Source organism: Podarcis filfolensis (genome assembly GCF_964270895.1).
Source record: "Podarcis filfolensis genome assembly, chromosome: 5".
NCBI lineage: Eukaryota > Metazoa > Chordata > Lepidosauria > Squamata > Lacertidae > Podarcis > Podarcis filfolensis.
The window spans coordinates 80,480,925-80,508,350 of NC_139608.1; the positions used below are offsets into that span (position 1 = coordinate 80,480,925).

The 27,426-nt window shown below is 43.5% G+C and overlaps 1 protein-coding gene across 21 annotated transcripts in view; it reads right to left on the reverse strand.

Annotated features, from left to right (window-relative positions):
* Positions 1–27,426, reverse strand: part of ZMIZ1 (zinc finger MIZ-type containing 1) — a 386,104-nt gene that overhangs the window by 74,487 nt on the left and 284,191 nt on the right. For 2 of the 21 annotated variants that reach the window (XM_083614608.1, XM_083614607.1), the window contains exon 1: positions 21,475–21,587. The exons of 16 other annotated variants lie outside the window; for them this stretch is intronic. The gene's annotated coding sequence lies outside the window, so the exon portion shown is untranslated. Of the gene's footprint in view, positions 1–21,294; positions 21,420–21,474; positions 21,588–22,021; positions 22,170–27,426 lie in introns of those variants that run through there. 3 more of the 21 variants (XM_083614606.1, XM_083614610.1, XM_083614611.1) reach the window with 3 other exon arrangements.

Genomic DNA, 27,426 nt, shown 5'->3' on the forward strand with positions numbered 1-27,426 from the left:
AAGAGTTCTACTTGATGGATTTTTCATTAGATTAAAACCAGATATTTACTCACCATTAGAAGAGGGGGAGGGGGGAGAAACCCACGATTACAGAAGCCAAATAGAGGGACAAAGAGACAAAGAGACTTTAGAGACTTGTTTGTCTTTAAAGAGATATTCCAAATGCTTTTTGAAACATAGTTAAACAACCAGCTGTAGGAAAAGAAGAACTGAATACTGACTTTATTAATTCATAGCAAAATCATAATGTAGCTTGATGCTTTAAGAAACAACCCCCTTTATATTTGTCAGTTTTCACATAACTGATTTTCCTTCTAGTGTAGGCCTCCACAATCTGCAGGCTGCCAAATGCTGTCCACAAGCAACATTTTATAACCTGCCAGTTGCTTAACAACCTCCCCCATTTTGCAGTTCTAGCTAAGCAACAAACCCTTAATAAGCTGCCACCCATAGCTGGTGGGCTGCATTGGAATAGTGGGCTCACGAAGGCCTGCTCTAGAGGTGTTTTGGGTGGGCCCCTAAAATAAGTTTATTTTATTTTATTTTAATCTCTCCTGGAGGTTTCCTGAGCCCTAAAAACTCGCTCATTAATACAGAACCGGAATTGATCAAATGAAAAGGAAAAAAATCTTCACCTCTCAAGTTTGATCTAATGTATTCAAGCCAGTCTACATCTCATGCAGAATGAGGTGGTAGAACTCTAAATAGCATCACTTCAGATGCAACTTCATATAAGGATTGCTTACCCTTTAAAGATGCAATACAAAACATGCTTAATTCTGGGTGGGAAATCACAGGAAAAGGTGCAATATTTAAGTCACAATAAAGGGTACCAGGTAAAGCCTGTTTTGAAATAAAAATACATGGGGCAACTATATACAGACAGGTGCAATGATACCATTATGTATAATACCTTTTAAGGCTCCCTGATTCCGCAATAGGAAGGAAGCAGAAGTTCCATGAATGAATAGCATAAGAGAGAATGGTGGCTCTTATATTTATATCCTGCTTGTAAGCTCCTTGTGGCACGTTCCTGCCTTGCTACACTGCAAATTGTCAAGTAAATTGGATAGGGGCTATAAGAATGAATAAATAGGATCTACAACATAGCCATAGGTCTTCTGTACCCTTCAACAAGACTGCCAAAGGAACATTTTTCTTTCTCCCAGTAGTCCCCAGCAAAACCTTTTAAAACAGAGTTTGGCTCAGAGGCATTTTGGTGGGTTTTAAAATCAAGTGATCAAACCTATCCAATCTGCAGCTGCTCAAGTGTGCATGTGGCTCTGCTTGGGAGGCATCTTAAAGATAAGCTGCAAAGAGCAAGGAGCGTGATGCCCTCTAATGTTTTCCAAAGGTCATGGAACTCCAGTGTCATGAAATGATTACATAAAGAGGATCTGTAGATTCTTATCTCCTTGCAACGTTTCAGGCTATTCAAAGCTTACTGGCACACTAACCATGGCTTATGATATAACTAAAGAGATACTGCCAGATAACAGCAGAAATAATGACATGAGACAGGTAGCTGTTCACAGCAAGGCACTGAATAAGGTCTATAAGCAAGGGCTTGTGGGGATGAGCTGTGTTTGCCGTTGCAGAAAGTGGCTGCACAAATGAAGCTTAGACCTATTCTTAGACAGTTGTATCAAGACAGCAGCTCCACAGGCAGGGGCGTCACCTTTTGCATGCAAAAATTCTTGCATCCCTGGCTGTGTGCCTCTATATATCTGCAGATTTTGTTTCTTCCTGAAGGCAATGCTTCCTCACCTGTGCAGAGACCATCAAGGGATGCTGTGGAATCGGGTGCCGAAAATATGGCCTGATGTGAGAACATAATTAACCGAGTTGGAGAGGCTTTGGTTCTACTCTGGACTAGCGGGTTGTCGACTGAGAGATTAAGCACACTTTCAGTCTTCTCTTCCAACATTTATCCGGATTCTTTTTGTTTGTTTTCTTAACAATGCATTTTTACCAGGGTATGATACAATCTTGGAATTACTTTTAGAGTGATTTCCCTGGTACAAGTGGATGGTGAAGACAGGAGGAATTAATTTGAAATCTTCGCCCATATCTCTGTATTCAGTTATTTTTTCACTTCCTTTGCATTACAAATGATGCTTATCTCAGCAGTGCAAATCCAGAAGTTTGTACAGAACAGAACAGTGTACCCTTGTAGTAAGTACGTCTGGAAGCTTTTAAACTTCCAAATCTTGTAAGTCTCCTGGAGACCAGGGCAATTAATTCCTTTTTCCCAGATAAGTTAGACTAACAGCAAATACTGTTACCAGGGAACTCACATATATACAGTCATTCTCATCTCTCTCTCTCTCTCTCTCTCTCTCTCTCTCTCTCTCTCACCTTTGGAAAAACCCTAACTGACGGTATTTAACAAATACCACCCTGTTGCAAATCCTCCCTTTGGGGACAAGCTACTTGAGAGGTTTGTGGCAATGCAGCTGCAAACATTCATGGAGAAAACTGATTATCTAGACTCATTACAAAGTTGGGTCTGGGACTGAATCTGCCTTGGTCACCCTGATGGATGACCTCTATTGGGAGGGGACAGCAGAGAGTGTATCTCTTACTAGATTTCTCATTGGTTTTTGATCATTGTATCCTCCTGGTATCAGAGGTATTGCTCTGCGGTGGTTCAAGTCTTATCTCCAGGGCTGGTTCCAGAAGGCAGCATTGGATGAGTGCTTTTCAGACCCCTGATTCTTGAATTATGGGATGCGGCAGGGCACTACATCGTCTCCAATGTTATCTGACATCCACATGAAGCTGTTGGGAGTGGGGTTTTTTGAGCAACATCTGAATCAGGATTGGCTGAGAAGAACCTGGACTGGTGTCTAGATGCAGTGGTAAACTGCTAATAAACTGAGTCTGAATCCTGGCAAGATGGAGGCTCTGTGGGTAGGTGGTTTCTAGGTCTGGCAAGCTGGTAAATCGTCTGCCCTGGAAGGGGTCACACTCTCCCTGAAGAAGCAAGTGCTCGGTGTGAGGGTCCTTCTGCATCCAGCTCTGCCACTAGAGGTGCAGGTGGCGAGGAATGCCTTTTACCAGCTTCTGTTGGTAAGACAGCTATGGGCATTCTTGGATCTGGATAGCTTGACCACCACAGTTGTCCATGAATTGCTGAGCTCACAATTGGATTACTGCAATGTGCTTTATTTGGATGGGACTGGTCTCGAATGTGGCAGCTAGGTTGCTGGGAGGGGGGCAAACTACCAACAGGTAACATGTAACACCTTGAAGAATTTGCATTGGTTCCTAATCTGCTTCCGGGCCAGATTCAGCATGTTAGTAACATATAAGGCCCTCTACAGCTTAGAGTCAGGTTACTTGGGAGACCACCTTATCCCTTATTTAATATCAGATTAATTTGGGGCAAAAAATTTAGTGTGGCTGCCTGTGTTTTGTGGAGTAACGTTCTTGTTCAAGCAACTGAAGACATTTTTGTTCTGATAGGCTTTCCCAGCTAGATAAATGGGTCTTTGACACAAGCATCAATTTTGTATTGCTTTACTTTTGTTTTAAATGTATCAGTTTTGGGGCTTTTAAAAACTGTTTTGATTTTACTTTGCCTTGAATCAATTGTGTAGAAAGCGATTCATAAATACACTAGTTAAACTAATTAAACAAAACTGCACCAGGGTTATTCATATTGTGCATCACAAAAAGAAAAATTCTACAACCTACACAAAGTTTGTCGTATCAAATGAATGAATGAAGAGCAGCAGTCAGCTATGCCTGACACTAAATCCCCGCCTTCTGACTGCTGGAATTTCAAAAAGAATTGTCTCAACACTTTAAAGCCTATCCTGACAGTATAAAGGTCTATAAACCTTGAAGAAAAAAACACAACATAGTGTGATATCCAGGATACTGACTTGTGTGACTAGCACCAGTTTTACATCCTTGTATTTATGCAGAATTACAAAATACTGTATATGTAGTTGCAGGTTTATATGTGTATAGGAGCTGGATGCATGAAATGCCTTCTTACAAAATGTTTTTTCATGAATGCAGATGTAGAAGCAGCTGGATCTGCAAATCCAAAATGAGAGGAGGCACAACTCTTCCATAGATATTCCTGCAAGCTTTTTGTAAGAGGTATCTGTAACAAGGTAGGTAATACATTCACACATGGGTATTAAATCACTAAATGAACTTATATAGAGATTATATGTTCCATTGACAGGTCTGATTATTTTAAAATTCTAATTCCATTACTGCAACTGGCAGCCTGCAAGGGCATGCTGTACTAACTGCAGGTTGGGAGGCCATGATACATGTTGACAAAAAGCATTAAAGGTTAAATAGATGCAAGCCTGTAAAACATTTCAAGCTGTGTGATGCCAAGAGCAAGCATTAAACCAGCAAACACAAGGCTATTCAAGACAGGAGAAAGCAACATTCCGATTTATCGTCCTGCACCCTTGATTTCACTGGCATTTCCATCTGGATTTACAGCATATATTGGCACACTGCTAGAACCCTAGGCACCTTTTACATCTACACTAGAAGTTCCCAGTCTTGTAATACAAATAGCAGGGGGCAGGCAGTAGATGGGTTTGGAGGACGGGGAAAAAAATCTGGTAAGATAATAGTTTTGGCACAATCTTAAATGTAGCTGGAATGTACTACGTTGAAATGGTTCCAGTTAAATGTAGTTCTCAGTGGCTCTCCAAAATATTTTACAGGCGCCAAAGAAAAATTAGCTTTTTTAAAAGAAAGGAAAAAAATGATTAGTTGTCACATTTGCCAATAAAGAACTATAGGATACAGTTATATGATTTACTGAGTCAATAATAAAGCATACCAAGAGGAAAAGGATGTGTGCACTATAATTACAAAGTGTTCCGTGGTCTAAATCAAAACAATTAGAAAATTTTGTTTCAGAAAAGGAAGATTAAAAAGTAACTTTGAATTGTACTAAAGCCTAACACTTACACAAACCTGTGATACCCGATGCTCCTGAGCCACCGGCATTCGTGTATAATATAAAATTAGACTCAATGGCAAATAAGCAGTCTCAAGCATTGACTCTGGACACCTTTGGCCTACTCCATGGCAGTGAAGGCAACAAACAAGGCATGCTTTGCTGCCTCCATTGCATCCTCACTGTACTGTCTGGCAGAGCTTTCCCCAGTAGTCTAGTGTGCTCCTGTTTAGGGTTCCAGTCAGCAATCCCTACAATCTTCCAACAACAACAACAACAACAATTTATTATTTGTACCCTGCCCATCTGGCTGGGTTTCCCCAGCTACTCTGGGCAGCTTCCAACAAAGATTAAAAATACATTAAAATGTCACACATTAAAAACTTCCCTAAACAGGACTGCCTTCAGAGGTCTTCTAAATGTCAGGTAGTTGTTTATTTCTTTGACATCTGCTGGGAGGGCATTCCACAGGGTGGGCGCCACCACCGAGAAGGCCCTCTACCTGGTTCCCTGCTTCTAGCAGTGAGGGAATGGCTAGAAGGTCCTTGGTGCTGGACCTCAGTGTCCGGGTAGAACGATGGGGGTTGGAGACGTTCCTTCAGGTATACTGGACCGAGGCCGTTTAGGGCTTTAAAGGTCAAAACCAACACTTTGAATTGTGCTCGGAAACATACTGGGAGCCAATGTAGGTCTTTCAGGACTGGTGTTATATGGTCTCGGCAGCTGCTCCCAATCACAGGTCTAGCTGCCGCATTCTGGATTAGTTGTAGTTTCCGGGTCACCTTCAAAGGTAGCCCCACGTAGAGCGCATTGCAGTAGTCCAAGCGGGAGATAACTAGAGCATGCACCACTCTGGTGAGACAGTCCGCTGGCAGGTAGGGTCTCAGCCTGCGTACCAGGTGTAGCTGGTAGACAGCTGCCCTGGACACAGAATGAACCACCGACCATGCGATCGGCAAGTCCTAGGCGCTGAGGTTTTACCCACAGCGCCACCCGCGTCCCTGGGATTCTAGTACATGCTAGTAAATCCCACTGTTCCTGACCATTGGGCATTCTGGCTAGGGCATATGGGAGTTGTAATCCAAAAATCCCCTGGAGGTTGGGGAAGGCTACGCTTTATCAGATTGGCTCTATATAGTTCAGCACAACACAGTTGAAAGTAAATGAAGGGTGACCTGAAAACCATATTGATACAACAATTATTTCCCTCCAAAACTGATAGACGACAGGGAAATTTTTTATGCCCCCCCCCTTACTAATGAATGGCAATGTAATATTAATTTACTTCACTCAAAACAAATTAGTTTAAAAGACACACCAAATTAATATGCTTAATGGTGGCAGTGCACAAGCAAGTTTGTTAATTTGTCAGTCAGCCCAAACCAAAAGAATGGGCATGCTATAGATTGTGTCAAAAGCTTGATGAACAGACTGCAAATAAATCACTTTGTTAGCTCTGCCTCACATATTAAATTACACGTCATTTAGCAAGGGGGAGCGGTTTCTCATTTAAAGTGCCATTTTCCAATTGAATGCGATAAGAGCACTTGGGGACAGTTTTTTTAAAAAAACTGCACAATGATGAACTGCAGGTTAAAACATTTTAAACAAACTTAAATAAAAATAAAAAATAAAAACAAAATCAAAAGATCAGATATATTAGCAATGAAAGTCATATTCTGTGCTCTGAAATGTCTGCGATTTGGTCGCAAGTTCACCTGTTTTTATGCCTGCCCATCATCATTATTCTTTGCCCCTCACTTGCTAGAGGTGGGTAAAGAAAGAGCTGCAAAATCCACTTTGTGTTACAAAGGAGTAGAGGGGGTGGAGAACATTCTTTCACATTCTGTGGGCATCTGAGAGAGGATGCTGCACTGCTGATGTGCAAAGGAAAACACCATCACCGTCTCTCCTCCTCCTCCTTGAAATGCAGTGGAAGGAGAGGGCAGTGATCCAGATCCTTTTCATTTTGCAGTGAAAGGGGATGCAAGAGAGGAAACCATGCAGCCTTATCAGGTCCTCTGTGCAAGTGGACGGGTGGGTGGAATCACACTTCTTCTGCAGCGTACTCTCATCTCAAGCTGGAGGAAGAGGAGATGGTAGACAGAACAAGCAGATGACCCTACTGATGCAGACCTTTATGTCCACAAGCCCATTACAATATAATCATAATTGTTACCTTCCCTTAGTTATTAATTAAATTACTAGAAATTTTACTACTCTACTCTGAGGTCCTCTAATAAAGCAGGAGGTCCACTGTCACTCATAGGCTTGGCACGACCCCCCAAGGTTCAGACCTTGAGATTCAGGAACAGAGCTTGAAGCAAAAGAATGAGTGCATTCTGAGATAGGGGTGGCTTTCAGAGGAAACAGATGGGGACAAAGGATGTCACCAGGCTTGTCTGGGGGAGGGGGAGAGCTTGTTGGACGTAGGGATGGGGCTAAGCAAACAGCAAAATATTTCAAGCCAAGTAAGAAAAAAGGCTACCCTCCTGGTGCTGTCCCTATATATTTACACCTTCCCCTGGAGACCCAGAGAAATATATCAAAATTGTAGGTCAAAACCTAGGGCATTGCGATCATACGCACCAAAATCCCCTGGTCACATGACTGCATAGATCTTTTTATCCTAGCCCTTACAAAAGGCCAGCGGGCGCAATGGGAAGACTTGAAGAATGCAGGAGGATTTGAGAGAATCCAAGGAGGGAAAGTAGATTTGGAGAGGACAAAACAAGGAGAGACATCCGCTGGAGCTCTTGAGCATGAGATTAAGTTTGGGGTTCGACATGGCAAGGCGGCAGCAGCAAGCTCATAATCGTTGCTTTTTGCCAAAGTAGGCCTTGGGAATCAAAGTAGCAGGCATGTGGGCAAGGAGGAAGAGGAAGAGAATATGGGGGAAGAAGAGAGGAGGATGTGAAAACAAAGTTATTGGGAAACCTATAAATACACAGGAAACTCCCCACAAACAAATGGGGCTGGGATAAATAGGAAGAAGGACAGTAACCTTTTTTGTGGAATGAATCCAGGTGGATTGTATTTTCTGGGACTCTCTTTCAAGGGGGCTCCCTACAAAGTTGTCCCCTTTTCTGTCAATTCTCTTCTGCACTAGCCTCACAAATCCATGCAACCTCCTTCCCCCTGCTGGTCCTGATGTTCAGTGAGCAACTTCACAGAGCCCATAATAGACACCTTCTGTCGGAGTCTGAAAGTGGCTATTAGTATCTATAGGAGGCCTGTGCAAAGCAGCAATTGAAGAACGAGTTGCCCAAGCAATGCATTTCAGGAGGTTCCTAAAATACCACTCTTGGATGAACAGCCAGCCTGCTGAGCTGCTGTACTTGGAACTGATAGGCTGACTCCGCTGCAAGAATCCTTGCCTGGGATCAGATATAGACTTTTAAATTGGTCTTCATGAAAAAGAACATTTACTCCTGCCCATTTCCCCTAATGCACTTTCATTAGGATAAAGAGGGCAGAGTGCCTTGCTGTGACTACTTCCCCTCCCAACTAGTTCTCTCTTGTTTTATTAATTATCCACTGAATTTGTCAAAAATTCTCGCATCCTTTCCAAAAGGTGCTCTCGTTTTTGACATCTGCAAGCCTGTAGCTGGAAGCAGGACTGACGATGTTTTCACTGATAAAGTTGCAGGGAGTCAAGCGATACGAAGCTGCCACTCTTGTTTTGTTTGTTTCCTTGGTTCTGTTTGGCATGTGTCGTGTGTTTCTTCTGCCAATCAGAATGGAAAGCAGCTAATTCTGTTGTATTTAAAGTTCATTTCAAGGCAGTCTGTTAATAAAATGCACTTAGATCACATCCTGACGGACACATCCTGGTGCCCAGCCTGCTATTAGCCTCCACTGCTAAGCAGTAGCAGTGGCTCGTGTAAACTCCGCAGCTCAGCTGAATCCACTATCGTACTATACTGTGCAAGCAAATAACTCATTTGTTCCCTTCCAGTATTTTCTGTCTTTTGCATCACAAACTAGATGTCATTCGCCCTTAAACACTGATCTAATCTACTGCCTCATCTGGAGCGCATAACAACCATGTCTAACAACAGATATAGCTTTGAATGGACAATGTGATCACCAAACCATTTGTAGGCAATAAGTCTGCAGATAGCAAGGAGAGTGGCAAGGAGCGCCAACGGACAGCTGTCAATAATCAGAAACACTGTGCTGCCCCAGGAAATTTAAAGTTGCAAGCCATGACTGATACTGCGCTATCTTGCCACTAAACACGTGGGAATAAAAAGATTGCAATTTTTAAATTTAATATGTTATTATTAATTATCTGATTATTATTATTATTATTATTATTATTATTATTTCCTGCAGTAGTTGCTACAGCTATTGACTGCAATGCAGAGGTGTTATTGAGGGGTCATCCACACTTACCTGGAGCTCTGCGCTTTCTGAGTATTCCCCCCCCATGCTTTCCCTAGGAAAATCTGTGTTTTACTGCTGAATCAGAGCAAGTGGCAATCTGCAGAAAACCTGATTGCTGTTTGCTCAGATTCAGAGGTAAAAAACAGGTTTTCCAAGGGAAATCACCGGGACAAAAAGACACAACAACCACCCCTGCTCGGAAACAGACCTGGACAGCTCAGACCTGTGCCTAGAAATGAACAGCAAAGGTTAGAAGGGCAATGAGCCCTGACAGTGCTTATTTGCTACAAGCTTTACATGACTGGGTATGATCCAGGGAAGTGCATTAGTGGCTTATGCATTTTCTGTGAAGAAAATGTACATGGCAAAGGCTTTAGCACTTACTGAGTGGAGGGGACAGTAAGTCTGAGAGAAGACAATTTAGCCTGGAATACACTCAAAACTGGGCCTTTAAACCTTGCTGAAGAACCTTGAATCACTGAATTTTTAAAGTTGGGAGGGACCCTGAGGATCATCTAGTCCACCCCCCTGCAATGCAGGAATATGCAGCTGCCCCATATGGGGACCAAATCTGCAACCTTGGGGTTATCAGCACCATGCTCTGGCCAACTAATCTATTGTAGGCAAGTAACCTCTCTGACAGGGACGCGGGTGGCGCTGTGGGTTAAACCACAGAGCCTAGGGCTTACCGATCAGAAGGTCGGCGGTTCGAATCCCTGTGACGAGGTGAGCTCCCGTTGCTCAGTCCCTGCTGCTGCCAACCTAGCAGTTCGAAAGCACATCAAAGTGCAAGTAGATAAATAGGTACCGCTCCAGCGGGAAGGTAAACGGCATATCCGTGCACTGCTCTGGTTCGCCAGAAGCGGCTTAGTCATGCTGGCCACATGAGCCGGAAGCTGTCTGCGAACAAACACCGGCTCTCTCGGCCAATAAAGCAAGATGAGCACCGCAACTCCAGAGTCGTCTGCGACTGGACCTAATGGTCAGGGGTCCCTTTACCCTTTACCTTTAACCTCTCTGACAGAATCTGAAATGGCATCCCTAATCTTCAGTAATTTTATATGATAAAGCAGCATAATATACAGAAAGTAAACTTTCTTTCACTACCCAATCTTTATTCACCAAAGCAATTCCTTATTTTCATGTAATTTAAACCCGCAACACAATAGCCTGTAGACATTTTTATCAAGATTTTCAGATGGTGTAACCTTTTATCTTCATTTCAAGTCACTGAAAGCTTTTAACATCTGTTACTAGAATATATGGGTTTCTTTGAATAGGGCAGTGGGGCAAGGCCACTGAAATACACTCAACAGAGAGTCACAAAGGATCCAGACAGCTGAGTGAATGTATTTATAATACATATGTCTGGACCCAGTTGTCTCAGTGATGCAGCCAATTTGTCCCTATAGGCTGTTCATCCTTACAATATATAAAATGCAATTTGCGAAGAAGCCCTCTACTTAAATATACACATTTCAGTCAAAGCTACTTGCTTCTCCTGATAACCCAAATAATTGTGTGGCATGGAGCAATTTACCCATGCTTTATTGCACTGCAGGTGACACATAGTGAGTCCTATTCTTCACCTTTCTGTATGAAAAATGTGTCACCATGTTGACAATGGAAGTGATTAGATGGCCTGTGAATGCCCTCAATTGCGATCCAGGCAAAGGTAAAACTCATTCAGTCCCACTGATTCCTACAGGAGACAGTGCTTAACACTGGCTGCATTGTACCCTATGTTACCAGGCCAATCAGCAGACTATTAATTTTTCAAGAGTTCAGTCTGAACACAACTGAGCATCATCTAAAGAACAGATTAAAATAGAAACAGCAAATTTCCATACATGGTCAGACGCTTGACGGCATAGTTTGGACATTTCTCCAAAGATAACCTTTGGGCTTGTTTATTCCTGAAAGAGGGTTTTTTTTGGGGGGGGGGGTGAAATGCAGAAAGAAGTTGTGTAAAGGAAAAGTCAGAAGTAGAGGCACCATTTCAAATTTCAGGGGAGATTTCAAAGTTTCAAAGGTTCCTTCTTGGATATATTCAAGACTAAACTGCAGTGTATTTAAGATAATTTTTATCCTTCAAAATTACTACAGCAATATTCTCAATGCTGATCAAAACAATCACTCCTCCTCTTCAAGCAAAGGGATTTGTGCCTTTCGCAGGCATGCCTATAATACACTTCTACGTTATTCAAGACCAGATGTCTGAGCCCATAGCAGCAAGCTGGGCAAGTATATTTGCATGATTTGCTTGATAGGTGTGATCCTATTCTTACCCAAAAGCGGTGAAATGATCACAAAGATGTGGTAAATCACATATATATGTATGCATGCAATTGACTGGATTGCACAAGAGGTTCTGTGCATGGTTCAAGGAATGCAATGTTCTCATACTTTGTCTCAGCTTCCACTATGCAAATGATATTGTTGCAGACCCAAACATCTGGACTGGGCCTCAGAGTTCAGAATGTGTTAGTTGACCAGAAATATATATGCTCTTAAAGAGTAATGAAACGTGGTCTGAAATACAGGAGAGGGCAGCCCTTCTCTGCCTTCTTTTCCTTGCTCCTGGCAATAAGGAATGAAGAGTCTCAAGCATTCCTGTTTTTATTAGACTTCAGAATTGAAAGGCTGTCCAACACTTAAGAGCAAATACCTACTGATAAGAGCAAATTACCTTCTTCCTACAGATGTGTGGGTCGGAATACATATGGAGTTTGTCATAAACCTCAGATTGTGGTTTGGATATTTCCTTCCTTGGGCTTCAAGTTATCTCTCCTGCCCGCCCACCCCTCAATCCTAGCATATCATCTTGTATAGTGAAAGGATCAGAGATAGAACTATTGACAGCAGCAAAATGAGGTAGCAGGAAAATATCAGAAGTGAACTCCATTAACAGGGCCTTGGAGACTGACAGGGTGCTCCAGGCAGTCAAATAGTGTTCCATGATCAATAGAATCAAATTCTGCTGACAGATCAAGCAATATCAAGACTCCATAAACCGGTGGAGTTTGCATGAATAAGTAAATCATTGCAGTCTCTTCCTGGAAGTCCTGGTGATATGCCCTACTATGAAGACAGATTGAAATTTCTTAAGGTGCCAGATAACAGAAAGCACAACAGTATTACTGAAACACAATCAGAGCTGCAACTTAAAAGAGAAGAACCCAAATTTCAACTGATGAATTAGGAAGCACCTGACGTCACTTAGGACATTAGCACCATTCCTGGTGTTAAGAATTGCTCCATATCACAAATTGCTTTTTATATTCTCCTCAGACTCAAACATAATTTGCCATGCTGCATTGGTTTACACATACGATATTTTGTGTGTAAACCTAAAATACGTAAAGTCTAAATGTGACACTTTACTATTCTGGTCCATTTGAGTGTACTTTCAGTGGCAAATCCAGGCAATGACCCTTTGAAAGACATTTCTGGCAGCAGGAAAAATCTCAGAAATACAGCAAATGGTCAATTATTCATTATAATTTTACCACCAGGAGAGGTGCCATCTAGGATTCTTCTCAAGTCATCTCTGTTAAAGAGGTTTGCAGAAATTTCAGAGATATGGGCATCTGCCATATTTTTTTTGGAAAGAGGCAAAAGTAAGACATGGAAAGAGTAGAGAAGACTAATTTCTCACTCACAAAAATGAGAACAGCCACTGTACTTTCTGTAACATATCTCAGGTTTTACGCATGCTAAAAGTTGGCTCTCTCTTTTTAAGGTGAAAGCTCAGTACCTGGGGACTGTGGGTAATGGGTGAGGGCAGGGTGGAATCCATGATCAGAGCCAAAATACGCGTGTCTGCCTCACAAAAAAAGTGTCACACTGTACATGCATCTTTCTGTAGCAGATATATGCACATGATGTCCTCACATATGTCCAAAGAGTGCAAACTTGCCATTAGTCTGGAAAGAGGCACCTCTCTGTCAACCTATTTAACAGGTGTAAGCTAAGGCAGTGGAAGGAAAGCGACGAAATAACTGGCCTCTAATCACATTTACTTTGAGCTTCAGCAGCAAGCTATGCCAAATGATATTATACATGTGGGATTTTCACTAATGCTCCATATTGCCCTATGATCTCATGGAGCCAATTTCTAAACCAAAAGTACCACAATATTATGATGTCAACTATATGAAAGAGGCCTATTAACTTTAATTAGTGCTTCTCAAAGTTTTTTTTTTAAAAAAACCCTCTTCTGCTTTAAGCACCAACCATCTGTTCCACAGGTGGAGATCCTCGCATGCAGTTGAAGAACTAAACCAACATTGGCATTAGGAGAGTAAAAGTGCAAGACACCTTCCTATAATCATGCACAGGGAGACCTCATTAAAACAAAGCAGCTTCTTGCCCTGAGCTGACACTATAAAGTTTGATTCAGCCTTAAGCACCAGCTGCTGGGGAAGAACGCGACCACCAGGCCCTGCTTACAAGATTCCAGCAGCATCTGTCTGGCTGCTGTTGGAAAGAGAATGTTGGGTTAGATGGGCTTTAGCCTGATTCAAAAAGGCAAACTTGCATCCTTAATTAAGACTATGAAAAGACAGAGTAGTGGATTTAGTCCTCAAAAGAGCCTAGGTGTGTGCCAGACCAGCTGGCTGCTTTCATATGGATGATGAATGATGTGCTCTCCTCGCCGCAACTTAACAGTAATCACTGTGTTATTTTATGGCACGTTTGTGTGCCTCTTATCATTGCAGAACGCTTTCGTTTCATGAGAGCCCAACCAACTCTTAAGGTTATGTGAATTTCCTGGCTCAGGGGCTTGTTCAGCTAATTCCAACACTTTTGATACCGGGCCAGCTTTCTTCAGACATTTATCTATCTTGGCAGGTCTCTATTGGCTTGTTCAAGCCCTTTCCAGGGTGACCTATGGAACTATTATGTTTAGAGGTGAGGAAGAGAAACACAGTCCAAGGATCATGAGGCCAGGTGTCAGTGATCATCCTCCAGGCAGACACCCCCACTTTGGACCACATGGATAACAGGGATTTCACAGCCACCAAGCATTATTTAGGTGGTCCCTGGAATCCAAATAAATGGATTAATTTCTAATCTGTTTCTCTAAGAAATCAATTTTTCTACTGCAGCAAGAGATATTGGACAAATGACATCTCTAGTGGCCATTCTTCTAGCCACACAATATCTTATCCCCAACAGTGTTTTGCCTCCATCATTGCTTTAGTCACCAAAGTTGTCTTCCTTAACTGGGATTTTCTACACAATTGTGCACAAATAATCCTCTACGGCAACTTACTAGGCAGCAACTGGAAACCAGCTGCGCTGCTCCGACCAAGGAAAGGAGGACACAGGGATCTCCTAGCAATGGATGGAGGAGGAACAGGGGAAGGTGCTGGATATAAAAACTATCCATGGAATTTGCTAAGGAAGAGGGAGAACTTCAGCTAAAGGCCCTGTAGACCATGGCTACAGGGTGGTGCAGATGAAACAATCACTGTTCCTTTTCTCCTACACGCCTTTAGGAGGAAGGTGGTCTATAAAGCAGATGGGGCTCAAAAGCCACACACTTCTCCTTACTGGGTGGTTTATTGTCAGAACTATCATTGAATCTGCCCCTCTCTCCGTGGGATTCACATTTTTCCAAGGGGCACATTGCAACATACCATGTTTACCACTGAGTGCACATCTGATAGGGAGCCATGGGCCATCTGAGAAGAGTTTGGATTTGATATCCCACTTTATCACTACCCGAAGGAGTCTCAAAGCGGCTAACATTCTCCTTTGCCTTCCTCCCCCACAACAAACACTCTGTGAGGTGAGTGGGGCTGAGAGACTTCAAAGAAGTGTGACTGGCCCAAGGTCACCCAGCAGCTGCATGTGGAGGAGCGGAGATGCGAACCCGGCTCCGAATGTTAGCTGCTTTGAGACTCCTTCCGGTAGTGATGAAGCGGGATATCAAATCCAAACTCTTCTTCTTCTTCTTCCCCAGATTACGAGTCTATCGCTCTTAACCACTACACCACACTGGCTCTGAGCTCTCCGAGGTACGCAAAAGTCTGCAGACATACATTTGCTGCATTCATGCTCCACCTTCTTAGGCATTATACATTTAGGTGCTCACCAAAAAAAATGCGATAGTTGAAATGTGTGGCTGTCCCTGACTTTCCTGGGAGGGGCACTGACCGTCAGGAATTTCCATTGTTTATTTTATAAGATCTAAAAATTGTGTGTAAACTTTATATAGGAGGATAGTGTAATGCACCACTTTTCCCACGGAAGATGTGTATCAGCCAGGTGGTTTTCACAGAGTTCTGTAAAATATGCATTTTTGCTTGGATAAAGACATATGTAAGTATCTTAAGACACAAGTGTTACATTCTCAGTAGCCTCTGAAGGACTCTGAAAACTGACTGATGGATACCTTTTGTGTTTATAAGCTCTTTTGCAGGTCTCCTGTTGGAAGAGCTGGGAAAATATTTAAATTGCTCTCTGTGGTACTCTAAAGAGATGCTAAAGTGCAGGAGAAGTGCAAAGGTAAAATGCTTGCTGCTATAAAATTTTTTTGGGGGGGGAATCAAATTTTAAAATTGCAGTGGGGTGAAAATGTTTCCAAGGATATGCTCCTATAGAATTTGGAACAATAGCATTATGTTGGACAGCTGTCCCAGTATGGGAAATACTCCTGCAGAAGGTCACAATCAAGGTAAAAGAAAAGGTGACAGTGAAACTTACAAAGAGTGTTGTTGCACCTTAAAGACTAACAATTTTATCATGGCATCAGTTTTCTTAGGTTACCTTTCACTTTATCAGGTGCATGAAGCACTAATATGATGCTAACATGCCTATTAGTTTAGGACGATTTCACAGATAACTTTTTAAATTTTATGAGTATCAAGTTTTGGGTGTGCGTACCTAAAATGCAATGTGACAGACAGGTGTTGCAAAGACATGTGCATCATATAGGTACACTGAGCAGAAAACTGCGACTGACAGTATCTCCCTGTCAAAGTGACAATACAGTATGGGGAAATCTGAGTTTGCCATTGTGGAATGTGTGAAATAGCCTTTGAGGTAAAAGGAAGCAAAAGAAAGATAGTTTTATGAAGGTCCAACATCTAACCGTGTGTGTGTGTGTGTGTGTGTGTGTGTGTGTGTGTAGATAAGATAGCTTTTCAGTAAAAAAAATCAAAATGGTGATGGTATTCTTGGCTTGACCTACAGCGATTCATTCTAATGCAGTAATGTGAATTGCAATTCATGTCCCTGGCTGCAACATGTAAGGGCTGCCTGTAGGTGTCAGGGACTGGTTGGATGCAGAGGGATGGTGGGAGGAACCAGCTGGTGAACCCCCAAGGGAAGAAGTCCAGGGAGTGCTGGTGGGACTATGGTGAGTGGTCAGAAGGGGAAGAAGACTGGGAGGAGGAGATGAAAAGGTAGCAGGGCTCAGGGAGCAGGGAGAGTCTGTGGCAGAGAGGCATTGAAGCAGCAGTGGAGGGAGGCTAAGAAGCAGAGAGGGGTCAGGCTTCTCCTATGATGAGAGAGTAGTCAAGACTCATGGTGTTCTTGTAATATCTATTTTACTTCAAATATAAAAGTAGAGCATGAGGGAGCAGGAAGGCATCCAAGCAACCATTGCTGGTCTAGTCCTTAGTTTGAAAAAGAGATACAGTGGTATCTCTAGATGCGAATGGGATCCGTTCCGGAGCCCTGTTTGCATCTAGAAGCAGACGTAACCAGCGATGGCACATCTGCACACGCGCGTGCCACTTTCCACTGCTTCTGCACATGCGCGTGATGTCATTTTGAGTGTCTGCACATGCACAAGCGGCAAAACCCGGAAGTAACGTGCTCCGGGTTGCCGCAGAGCGCAACTCGAACGCACTCATCCCGAAGAACATTCAACCCGAGGTATGACTGTACTGTAATAGATTTTTGCAGATGCCCAAATCTGCTGCTTGTCAGCTACATGGAAAAACTCAGCCTTTTCCTTTTTTTCAGGCCGTGCTCCTAGCTTCAGAACTGTTTGAGCATAGTGCTGACACCGTCAAGATTACAGGTTTGATCCCCATATGCGACATCTGAATATTCCTGCATTGCAGGGAGTTGGACTAGATCAGGGGTGTCAAACTCAAATTCATCGGGGGCCGCATCAGCAGTTTGGTCACCCTCAAAGGGCCGGTTGTATCTGTAGGACTTACAGTACAGGAGAGAAGGGTTCAGGCAGCCGTTGGATCTGTCACATCACAGGATGGCATGCGCTCAATATAAAAACAAGTGGAGGTTTCCTGAATGCATGTAAAGTGGAGGTTTCCTGTGCAGAATGGCCGGCGCCGCTAGAGGGCAGACGTTCTCTGGCTTGTAGGCTGCCGCGCATGCGCTGAAGAGGCGGCTTTCTTGTGTCAAAAAAAAAAAGCGAGAATAAAAGGTGAAGGCTGGTGGCCGCCGCTGGCTACACGGGCCACATGATGAGGTCTGGCGGGCCGGATTCGGCCCGCAGGCCTTGTGTTTGACACCCGTGGACTAGATGATCTTCAGGATTCCTTCTAACTCTACAATTCTAAAAAAAAAGTACCAAAGAGAAGCTGAAATATCTGACAGTTTGATAAATGGAGCACACCCGTCAAATGCCATTGTCTTCTAGGACATGATTATTACTGACCTTGCTATGTGGGAACATTTAGGGGGGAAAGCTGCACCATGTGAAAGTGAATTAAGGTGAGCCTTTCATTGATTTCTTACTGGGGGGAAAGGAAATCCTTTGGTCGGACCATCAAGAAAATGATATACTGAATGCACTACAGCCTGGATCAGATATTACCGTATTTTTTGCTCTATAAGACTCACTTTTTCCCTCCTAAAAAGTAAGGGGAAATGTGTGTGCGTCTTATGGAGCAAATGCAGGCTGTGCAGCTATCCCAGAAGCCAGAACAGCAAGAGGGATTGCTGCTTTCACTGCGTAGCGATCCCTCTTGCTGTTCTGGCTTCTGAGATTCAGAATATTTTTTTTTCTTGTTTTCCTCCTCCAAAAACTAGGTGCGTCTTGTGGTCTGGTGCGTCTTATAGAGTGAAAAATACGGTACTCTCTCCTCATGTTTAGTAAGGGGCATGCCTGCACCCAGGACTCTTACCAATGTTAAGATTTCTTCCTGGCAATCGATGTCTGAACAATTCTGTGAGTTGTCATACATTTTATTTCAAAAATGTATAAAGTAAAACAGCTCTGAGGAGCCTAAGATGAACTATAATATGATAAACTGAAATAATGATCAGATCTGAATGGGAAAATGAATATATGTAAATATAGTCATCATTTTTAAAAAATGCAATAGAGCAAAAACATGTGGATGGCTAGCTCACACTTTCAGGAAGTTCCCAGGGTGAGGCTATGCATGAGGATTAACAAGGGTTCTCAATAGCTGGGATCACCAGGACAAGAGCAGGTGATCTTTGCATCCTACTAAATGAGCAATTGCCTAAGATTCATTCCTACGGGGAAAAGTAAATTAATGTACTTTTGGGAAGCACTTTTCTGGCAAGGGCAAATTTGGCCCTCCCCTTTGAAGGCTGGGTGGCTCAGCCTCTATGGTATACAGTGGTACCTCTGGATGCAAACGGGATCCGTTCCGGAGCCCTGTTCGCATCCTGAAGCGAATGTAAAACGCGTGTCACATTTCACCACTTCCGCGCATGCACGTGACATCATTTTGAGCGTCTGTGCATGCGCGAGTGGTGAAACCCAGAAATAACGCACTCCATTTCTTCCGGGTCACCGTGGAGCGCAACCCGAAAATATTCATCCTGAAGCTACTTCAACCTGAGGTATGACTGTATGTGTGAGAGAGAGGTTCGATGTACTTTTGTAAGCAGAGTTCATACAGATGCACTGCACCTGAAAGCTTCCTGCCTTCACACACCCATGACCCACCCATCCTATCAATAGACCTTTTGCTGTGAGGTATACAAAGTTTCAAAGCTTTGCCTCACAGGGCTCCCACAGACCTAAAGGATGTCCAGTCCAACCCTTTCCCCTTGCAGCAAAGCCTTCCACACCTACGCTAAACAAAAATCCCTTTTACAATTTGCTCTGCCTCATCTGTGGGATAAACAAGGATGCCTCCTGAAGGAAGTGCTCACAAAATTTAAGGAACGCAGGTGTTTCCAGACAACAAGCCCAGTTCATGCTACAGAGGAAGGCTAAAATGGTAGCAATCAAAATAAAACAAAACCTTCCTGAATACAGTAATTGTATTATATTGCTGGCATGTGTATGTGTGTGTGTTGATACTTCATGACCCTGAATGTAGTAGTGAGACTGATATCAGAGCCTGAAGCCAAGGAGGTCTACTTGGCCCCTGTATCCTCAACCTGACTCTCATTCCATTACAAAAAAGGGCATGGATAGTAAGGAGAACCTCCCTCCTCCCAGGGGGTGGGGGAGACAACAAAGTTCTTAATAGTACCTTGATAACTGATTAAGATCTTTTAAAAGACTGTTTTCCCCTCACACTATTTTGCAAAACATTTCTTGTACTCAGTAAACACCACATTTATATGATTCTTCAGCCTGACACCTGTTAAGACTATGATAGCTCCCATTAATTTATTACATCGAAAGTTCAGTTAAAGCCACTCTGGGATGACAAGACTTTGCTAACGGCCATTAAAAGGCAAGAGTTTTTGGATCAGGCCCCAACTGGCCTTGGTTCAGCTACGCATCAGTTGCTGCTAGTTGCATGACCTGCACGAGAACGCTGTAATGAATCCCACCCCTTCTAAGAATCAGGCCCAAGCAATAGGAAAAAACAATGCTCTATCCTGCCACAGAAACCCACCAATCAAGCTGTTTATTGCAAAGCACACCTACTTCACTCAGCAAATTGATGGAGGCTGCCAGTGCTGAAACTCCATCTCATTTAAACGGTGACGTCACTCAGGTGCACAAACCAAAACATTGGCACAGCTTTCCCTAACATGCTGCAGCCCTTATTTTGCTGCTTGCTAAGCTAAAACTGAAACTCTGCAGTGCCAGATTTCCGTTCCTATTAAGGACTGATTTCTCTAGCCAGTTGTGAGCAATCACACTCCCCCCCCCCCAATTCATGCAATACTCAAAACTAAAACAAAAAACGTCCCTTGGAACAAGCATGTGGAATTCTAGTATCTCGGTTCTTCCAGTGACTGCAGATTTTAGGCTTGCTTAATAGCCTTTAAACATATTCATTAAATGTCAACAATACAAACTACACTCAACTTTTAGATACCTTCCCAGCTGAAACTCAGAAGCATCCTTGAAAGATTATTCACGGAGGCATGTTTGCCAAAAGCCTGATACAAAGCAATTAATTTTCAAAATGATGGCAATGATCTTGAAAGAGTTGAAGCACAACTGTGCTGCCTAATATCCCAGCTGCTTGGTATTTAGTCATCTAGTAATTTTGGGCAGCCCAGACATGCTGAGGTTGAAGAGAAAGGCCACTGTAGCCTTGCATGCACTCTGTTCACCATGGTTACTAGCTAAATAAATTAAAGTATCAACATTTTGTCAAATACCTGGCTGCACAGGGCAAGATTTCTCCCCTTAAAATAAAATCATCCTCAGACAAAAAAACACACTAATGGGGGGGACCAACAACCGCAAACCACACACACATATCCCAACCGCACTCACACCCTAAAACCCAGATAGACTGTTTCACGAAAAATGGGAATGCAATCTGAACAGAAGCTGTATAAAAACATGCCCTAGTTTGCAAGTGGAGTCCTGTCTTTCATCCCCTTGTGCTGCCTTTGCCATCTGACAACACACTTCTACCCACAATGCTCTCTCTCTCACTCTCTCTCTCTCTGCCTCACGCACGCGCAAGCACGCACCCAGAGACATGCTCTCTCTCTCTTGCACACACACACCTCGTCAGAGAAGCTGGAGTGAGCCCACACTCACACACAACACACATGCATACCCCCCGCAGATGCCAACTTACCCACAAGTTCTATTTCAGTCGAAACTGGCGTCCTCCACTCCCCAACCTCGAGGGGGGAGGTGTTTCTCCCTCTCTTCTGTTGCAAGGAGGGTGGGGTGGGGGGGAAGGCCACATCTATCTGAAAACACTTCTAGGCAGAAAGAAAGCATGTAGTTGCAGAACAAAGAAAGCCAGGGCTACCTTAATCTCAGCAGCGCAAGGCAGCCAGTAGCTATTTTTCGAGTCTGCTCTCTCTCTCCCCCCTCTCCGAGGGCATCCTGCGCTCTCGCTCTTTTTCTTTGCCTGTCCAGCTCCTGCACAACACACATCAATTATTCATCGCTTGTCTCCCGGTTTCCAGGCAAAACCAATCACAGATGGAGCCTTGCTAATGGGCTCATGCCGTACTTGCCAACAGGCTATTTGTGCTGCCAGCGACAACCCTCCAGAGACAATAAAGGGAGAATCAGGTTCAGCTTTAGAACTTCACACATCTACGCGGACAGACCTGAAACAAGCGAGGGGGCACGCAGTGGCGTCCGCATGACATTGCTGGGAGAGGGTGGGCGGGCGGGCGTCTGTGTGCAGCGCTTGCAAATATGAAAGGAGGCTCCATTAACAAAAAAGAAAAACACCCTTCTCTCTCTCCCCCTCCCCAACGCCGCTTGAAAGGACTGGAAAGAGATGAGGAGGGGGAGAGAAATAAAGGAGAGGAGGGGGGGAAATCAAACACTAGGAAAATTCTCACCTCAACTGCATGTTACTGGTATTGATGGTTTCCTTTTGCTGTCTCTAGTGGTCCATCCCTTTGCTCTCCCATTATACCCATCTATCACCTACGTGCGCACGCACGCACACTCACACACTCACACAGAGATACACACAAGCAGACACAGCCACTTTGCCAGAAGGGAGAGAGAAAGAGAACGGGAGAGGGAGTGGGGTGGGGTGGGGGGAATCCAGGCATCTCACATTTCAAACTTGCAAGGAGGGGTGGTGCTAGGAATATTAGGACAAAGGGTTGCTCTCTGGAACGCCGCCAAAAGGCTAAAATTGCCCCCCTCGATCAATTAATCAGAAGCAACACTTGTTTGAGTGTGTCTAGCAAGCCATTAAGGGCGCCTGGTCAAAAAAAGGGCTTCTGTTTGGGAAAGAGCTGGTGTACAGGGTCTCCCCGCATCCCCTATTTAGAAATACTGTTGACTAAATCCATCAAACTAGTCAAGCTAATTACGCGTCCAGAGGAGGAAGGTTCTGCTTTTTAGGAGACAGCAGCGACGTTGGTGGCTTCCTGCGTGAAGGCAATCAGCCCACAAAAAGGAAGGGGAGGAAGTGGACACACGCCACCTGTACCAGAATACGAAATTCATATTGGCGTAATTCTGGCATGAATCACTGTTTGAAAGAACAAAACAAAGAGGGTTGTTGCCATTTCGTCAGCTAGTACACCTGAAAAGAAGGTTGAGGTGGATGGATTTGGAGCCGAGCTTTCATTTGGCTGTCTTCCTCACATCCAGCAGGTTACTCCCTGGGGAACATCCAGTATTTATGCAAACCTTTATGTGCTCAAAGCTCAGCACAAACTACATGTGAGAAGCAACTGCAGTCTAATTATTTGGCCCTCGTTCACACACGTCTGGAAGCTTAACTCAGGAAAGGAGCAACACACACAATTAGAATGGGAAAAGACACTTTTACTGCTCAGCCAAATTTACAGTAACTATGGCTTTCTTTGACCTAGTTGTCATCCGTTCCACATTATTTGCCTCAACCCATTCCCCAGATCCAGAAGTGACTTGTGGGACCATTCTTGTGCCAGCAGATTATAAAATGGGAAGCAGTCAAAGGGCAGCAGAACATTTAGGATACTTCAAGGAGAGTTGTGTGTATGCTATAATTCTGTAAGATCACAGGGCAAAGAACCCCAAAGGATGCAATGGGTCAACAGGTCTGTCTGCTAACCAGGGATGGCTGTGGGCAGGATTCCTGCATTTGTAGGGGGTTGCGCTAGGTGACCCATGGGGTCCCTTCCAACTCCACAATTCTGTGGTGCAGAATAGGGCACAGAATTTAGATTCTGGAATCTCAGCTTTTTAAAAAGCAATTTTCTAGCTCTTATGGCTCAAAAATATGCTTGATAATATGTAAACAAACTCTGAAGGAATCTCAGGAGACGTGACTGTGTAGAATTTCAAGTGGTTGAACCACAGCTCCTTGTCCCTTCCCATGACTATCAGAACTATCCAAATTTACTCAGTATATTGATACAGGTCACAGAACTCAGACCTCTCCCCCCCCCCGCCCCAGAATGAAATATGGATTGCTTGGCAACAGTTCTAATTTATTTATTTAATTTACTAAATCTGGGATATGTGGAGCTGTGACGTGTTGTTTAATCCTCCAAGCAGTAGATCAGGACCCAATACAAGGCATGTCAGTGCAATTACTACTACAGTATAAACAAATCTGATATCTAGGAAGGGATGCCTAAGATCAGAATCTGATGTTTCTTACAATGGCACATGATCCTGAGCTTGTAGATGCCTTACCCAGATACTCAGGAGCATAGCAAAGGGAGAATAAAGAATCAGGGTTCTGATGTTCTGAACAAGTGAGGAAGGTGAAGAATCATAATGGAGGTAAAGGAGTCCCAAACCAATTTCACTGCCCCACAAAGGGGTAGTACTTAAGAGAATAATTTATGGGCTAGGAAATCCCAGTGCCAGATATATATACCCTGTGGAGCCCCCTAGGCAGCTGAAATCTTGGGGCCCCCCTCGTAAAACTATGAAAGCTTGATTGTAAAAAGGTACAATCTGCCTACAGTGGTACCTCGGGTTACACACGCTTCAGGTTACAGACTCCGCTAACCCAGAAATAGTACCTCGGGTTAAGAACTTTGCTTCAGGATGAGAACAGAAATCGGGCTCTGGTGGCGCGGCAGCAGCGGGAGGCCCCATTAGCTAAGGTGGTGCTTCAGGTTAAGAACAGTTTCAGGTTAAGAACAGACCTCTGGAACAAATTAAGTTCTTAACCTGAGGCACCACTGTATTTGTCAATCCAATCCCCAGTTCAGATTAAAGCTGAGCCAAATTTCCAGGAGTTTCAAGGTTTAGCACAAAGGTATTGGGGAGGGGCAACACTCCAGCTGAAAGGGAGGCCACTTCTGCCCCACTGCTGGTTGTTCTAGAACTTCTTCCCTTGACATATTACTTCCAAGATAATGTGACTTTCAACAGGAAAAAAAAATCCCAGCCATAATTTACACTCTGAACAGCAGCCACATCCAGACTAACCCTCAGCACCCAGATTACTAATATGAGGATAAAGTTGGCCTACAATGCAGGGCTGTAGCAAAGGTTACTGAGATCATTTATAAGAAACACTTTGAGCACTTTAGCAAGAGTACTATATTCCTCTTATAGCAGCTGCTTTCAGGATCAAGATAGGAATATACTGAATTTTTTTTTGAGAGAACGAATTTTGGATATTTTAACATTGCTCCAACTGTACAAATTATTTACAGCGCCACATACCATACCTTTTAACAAGACTTTCAATAATAGTTTTAATGAATTCCTTATACAAGGTTTAAATTTCAAAATGGGAATTGAATCCCCGACCTTTTAAAGAACAACTACTTGGCTTTCATTTCAAGAGATTTTCAAGTTAAAAGAAGTTTTCTGTATGGAGTGAATGATTGCAAAGTACATAAACAGGAAGCCAATGAGAGCTTTCCCCTTCTTGGAGGGAAAAGTGGCAGTTTAAGTTGTGGCCAACCAAGAACCAGTCTTTCCTTGACACAGCATCCTGTGGTAAAAAACCCACTTCCTATCCAAGCGCAACCTTCAAAAAATCTATCAAGCCTCGCCACAGATGCGCTTGCCTGGGCTATCTTGCCGATTTCAATTAGAAGAACAGAAAATTGCCAAGAATGCGTTTTGCCTTTTTTCTCTCAGACTAAAAAAGCAAAGAAAGAATCTCGTGGCACCTTAAAGACTAACCAATTTTATTATGGTGTGAGTTATTGTGAACTGTAACCCACTTCATTTTGGTGAAGTGGGCTCTAGTCCATGAAAGATCATAGCATAATAAAATGTGTTAGTCTTTAAAGTGCCACAAGACCCTTTAGTTTTATTCCATGTTTCTCCAGCTAACGCACCTACTCATCTGGAAATTGTTACAATAGAAAGGACCAGCGTTCCTTTGCAAGCATCTGCTGTACATCACAGAAATTGTTGTTCTCAATTTAAAAAATAAAATAAAATAAAACCCACAGTATGACATTATAGCAGGGTATTTGGAATGTCACTCTTTTTTATTAAAACAGAACTCATGCTCTTTTAAAAACTATAATTATGTAGACAGCAGAGTTGCTCAAGAGTGTATGCGGGAGGAAGTGAGAAAATGGGTGTGTGGGGTGGCCCTCCAAGACTGAAGTCTAAAATTAGGAGTTGAGCCTTAGCCAGGTCTGTGGATAAGCATATGTTTCAGGAGCTTATATACAGAGCCCTACTGATTGTTAGATCTTTCTGCAGTTGATAAATGGAGTCATGACAGCACTAATCACACAGGTGTTTACAGGGCTGCTCCGAAATGGTTCTACTCATTGTGACAGGTTTGGGTCCAACATACATTAGGATTGAATCTTAATGTATGTATGACTAAGCTTTCCCCATCTAGGTGCTGGGTTTGGATAGTAAGCACATGAGGGAGGTGCACTCACCAGAGTCTAAGCCACAGCATCATTAGGAAGAATTGCGTAACTCTATGACCCTAATTCTGCTCTACCCATGGGCAACTACAACTGGGTGCAACAAGTAACCGTCCCAGATGCGGAAGAGCATCCCACAATCCCATCTGCCTCAAAGGACTCATGCAACTGGTCAGTGGAGTCGGGTAACCATCATAATGCTGCTGGGTCTGCATGCGCAAGTGGCAGCTTTATCCACACATAGGTGCTCTTTCGGAAGAAGAGATGGTGCTACCACTAGGCAGAGTGATAGAGCTGCCTGAAGCAGCAGATGCTGTCCTCAGCTGCAGTGGAAGACACTATCCCATCAGTTTCCCCAATGTTAAGAGACTCAACTGTCAATCTGGTTGGGTTCTGTATCTGGAATTGGGGGTGAGAGGTTGCCATCTGGTCAGCCTCTAAGCACAGAGTGTCTTGAGTAAGCCTTGGTTAGCTTAGCCAGTGGATGACTTAGGAGTGTTATCTTAAAGGTAAAGGGTAAAGGGACCCCTGACCATTAGGTCTAGTCACGGACGACTCTGGGGTTGCGGTGCTTATCTCCCTTTATTGGCCGAGGGAGCCGGCATACAGCTTCTGGGTCATGTGGCCAGCATGACTAAGCCGCTTCTGGCGAACCAGAGCAGCGCACGAAAACACCATTTACCTTCCCGCCGGAGTGGTACCTATTTATCTACTTGCACTGCATGCTTTCGAACTGCTAGGTTGGCAGGAGCTGAGACCGAACAACGGGAGCTCCCTAGGCTCTGTGGTTTATCTTACTTTACTCATTTTTAAATGGTACTTTCACTAAGCCTTTGAAATTACTCCAACTGCCTCATAGCGCTTCTCTCCCATATCAACATTTATTCAGGTGGCATTGTACAATCAAGATTTATCTATGCAATCCAGAAGGCACAAGACTGCAATTCGCTTAAGGCCTGGGCCTCACCCATGGAGCTATGCAACTAAATGGGTTGATGGAATAAAGAAGCATTCCCCTATATTTTTCATACCATGGGCAATGAGGACGTGTTTGGGAGTCCCCTGCATCTTTCAATTACAGCATAAAATGCCTCGTGCGATTCAGTACATCCTAACTCTCTCCCTTGCAATATCACCTCTACCAATTTCTCAGTCAATATTGAAATTAGACTCCTGTGCTCTGAAGGGCAGAGACCACTGGATGCATGGCGGCTAGAGTTTTTCAAGGCGTAGCTTCACCCCTTCATATAGCACACTACTTTGACTTAGCATACAGTTTGGGAATCCATTAATTCAGATGCAGAAACTACAGAGCTGAATACTCATTCCTGCCTCACACTTACCAGTCTCTTTTCAAAAACACACATACCCTTCCAAGATTGGACAATATCCTATGTCAAAAGTCAAACTGAGCTGAGACTTCTAAGGAGAAAAATTAA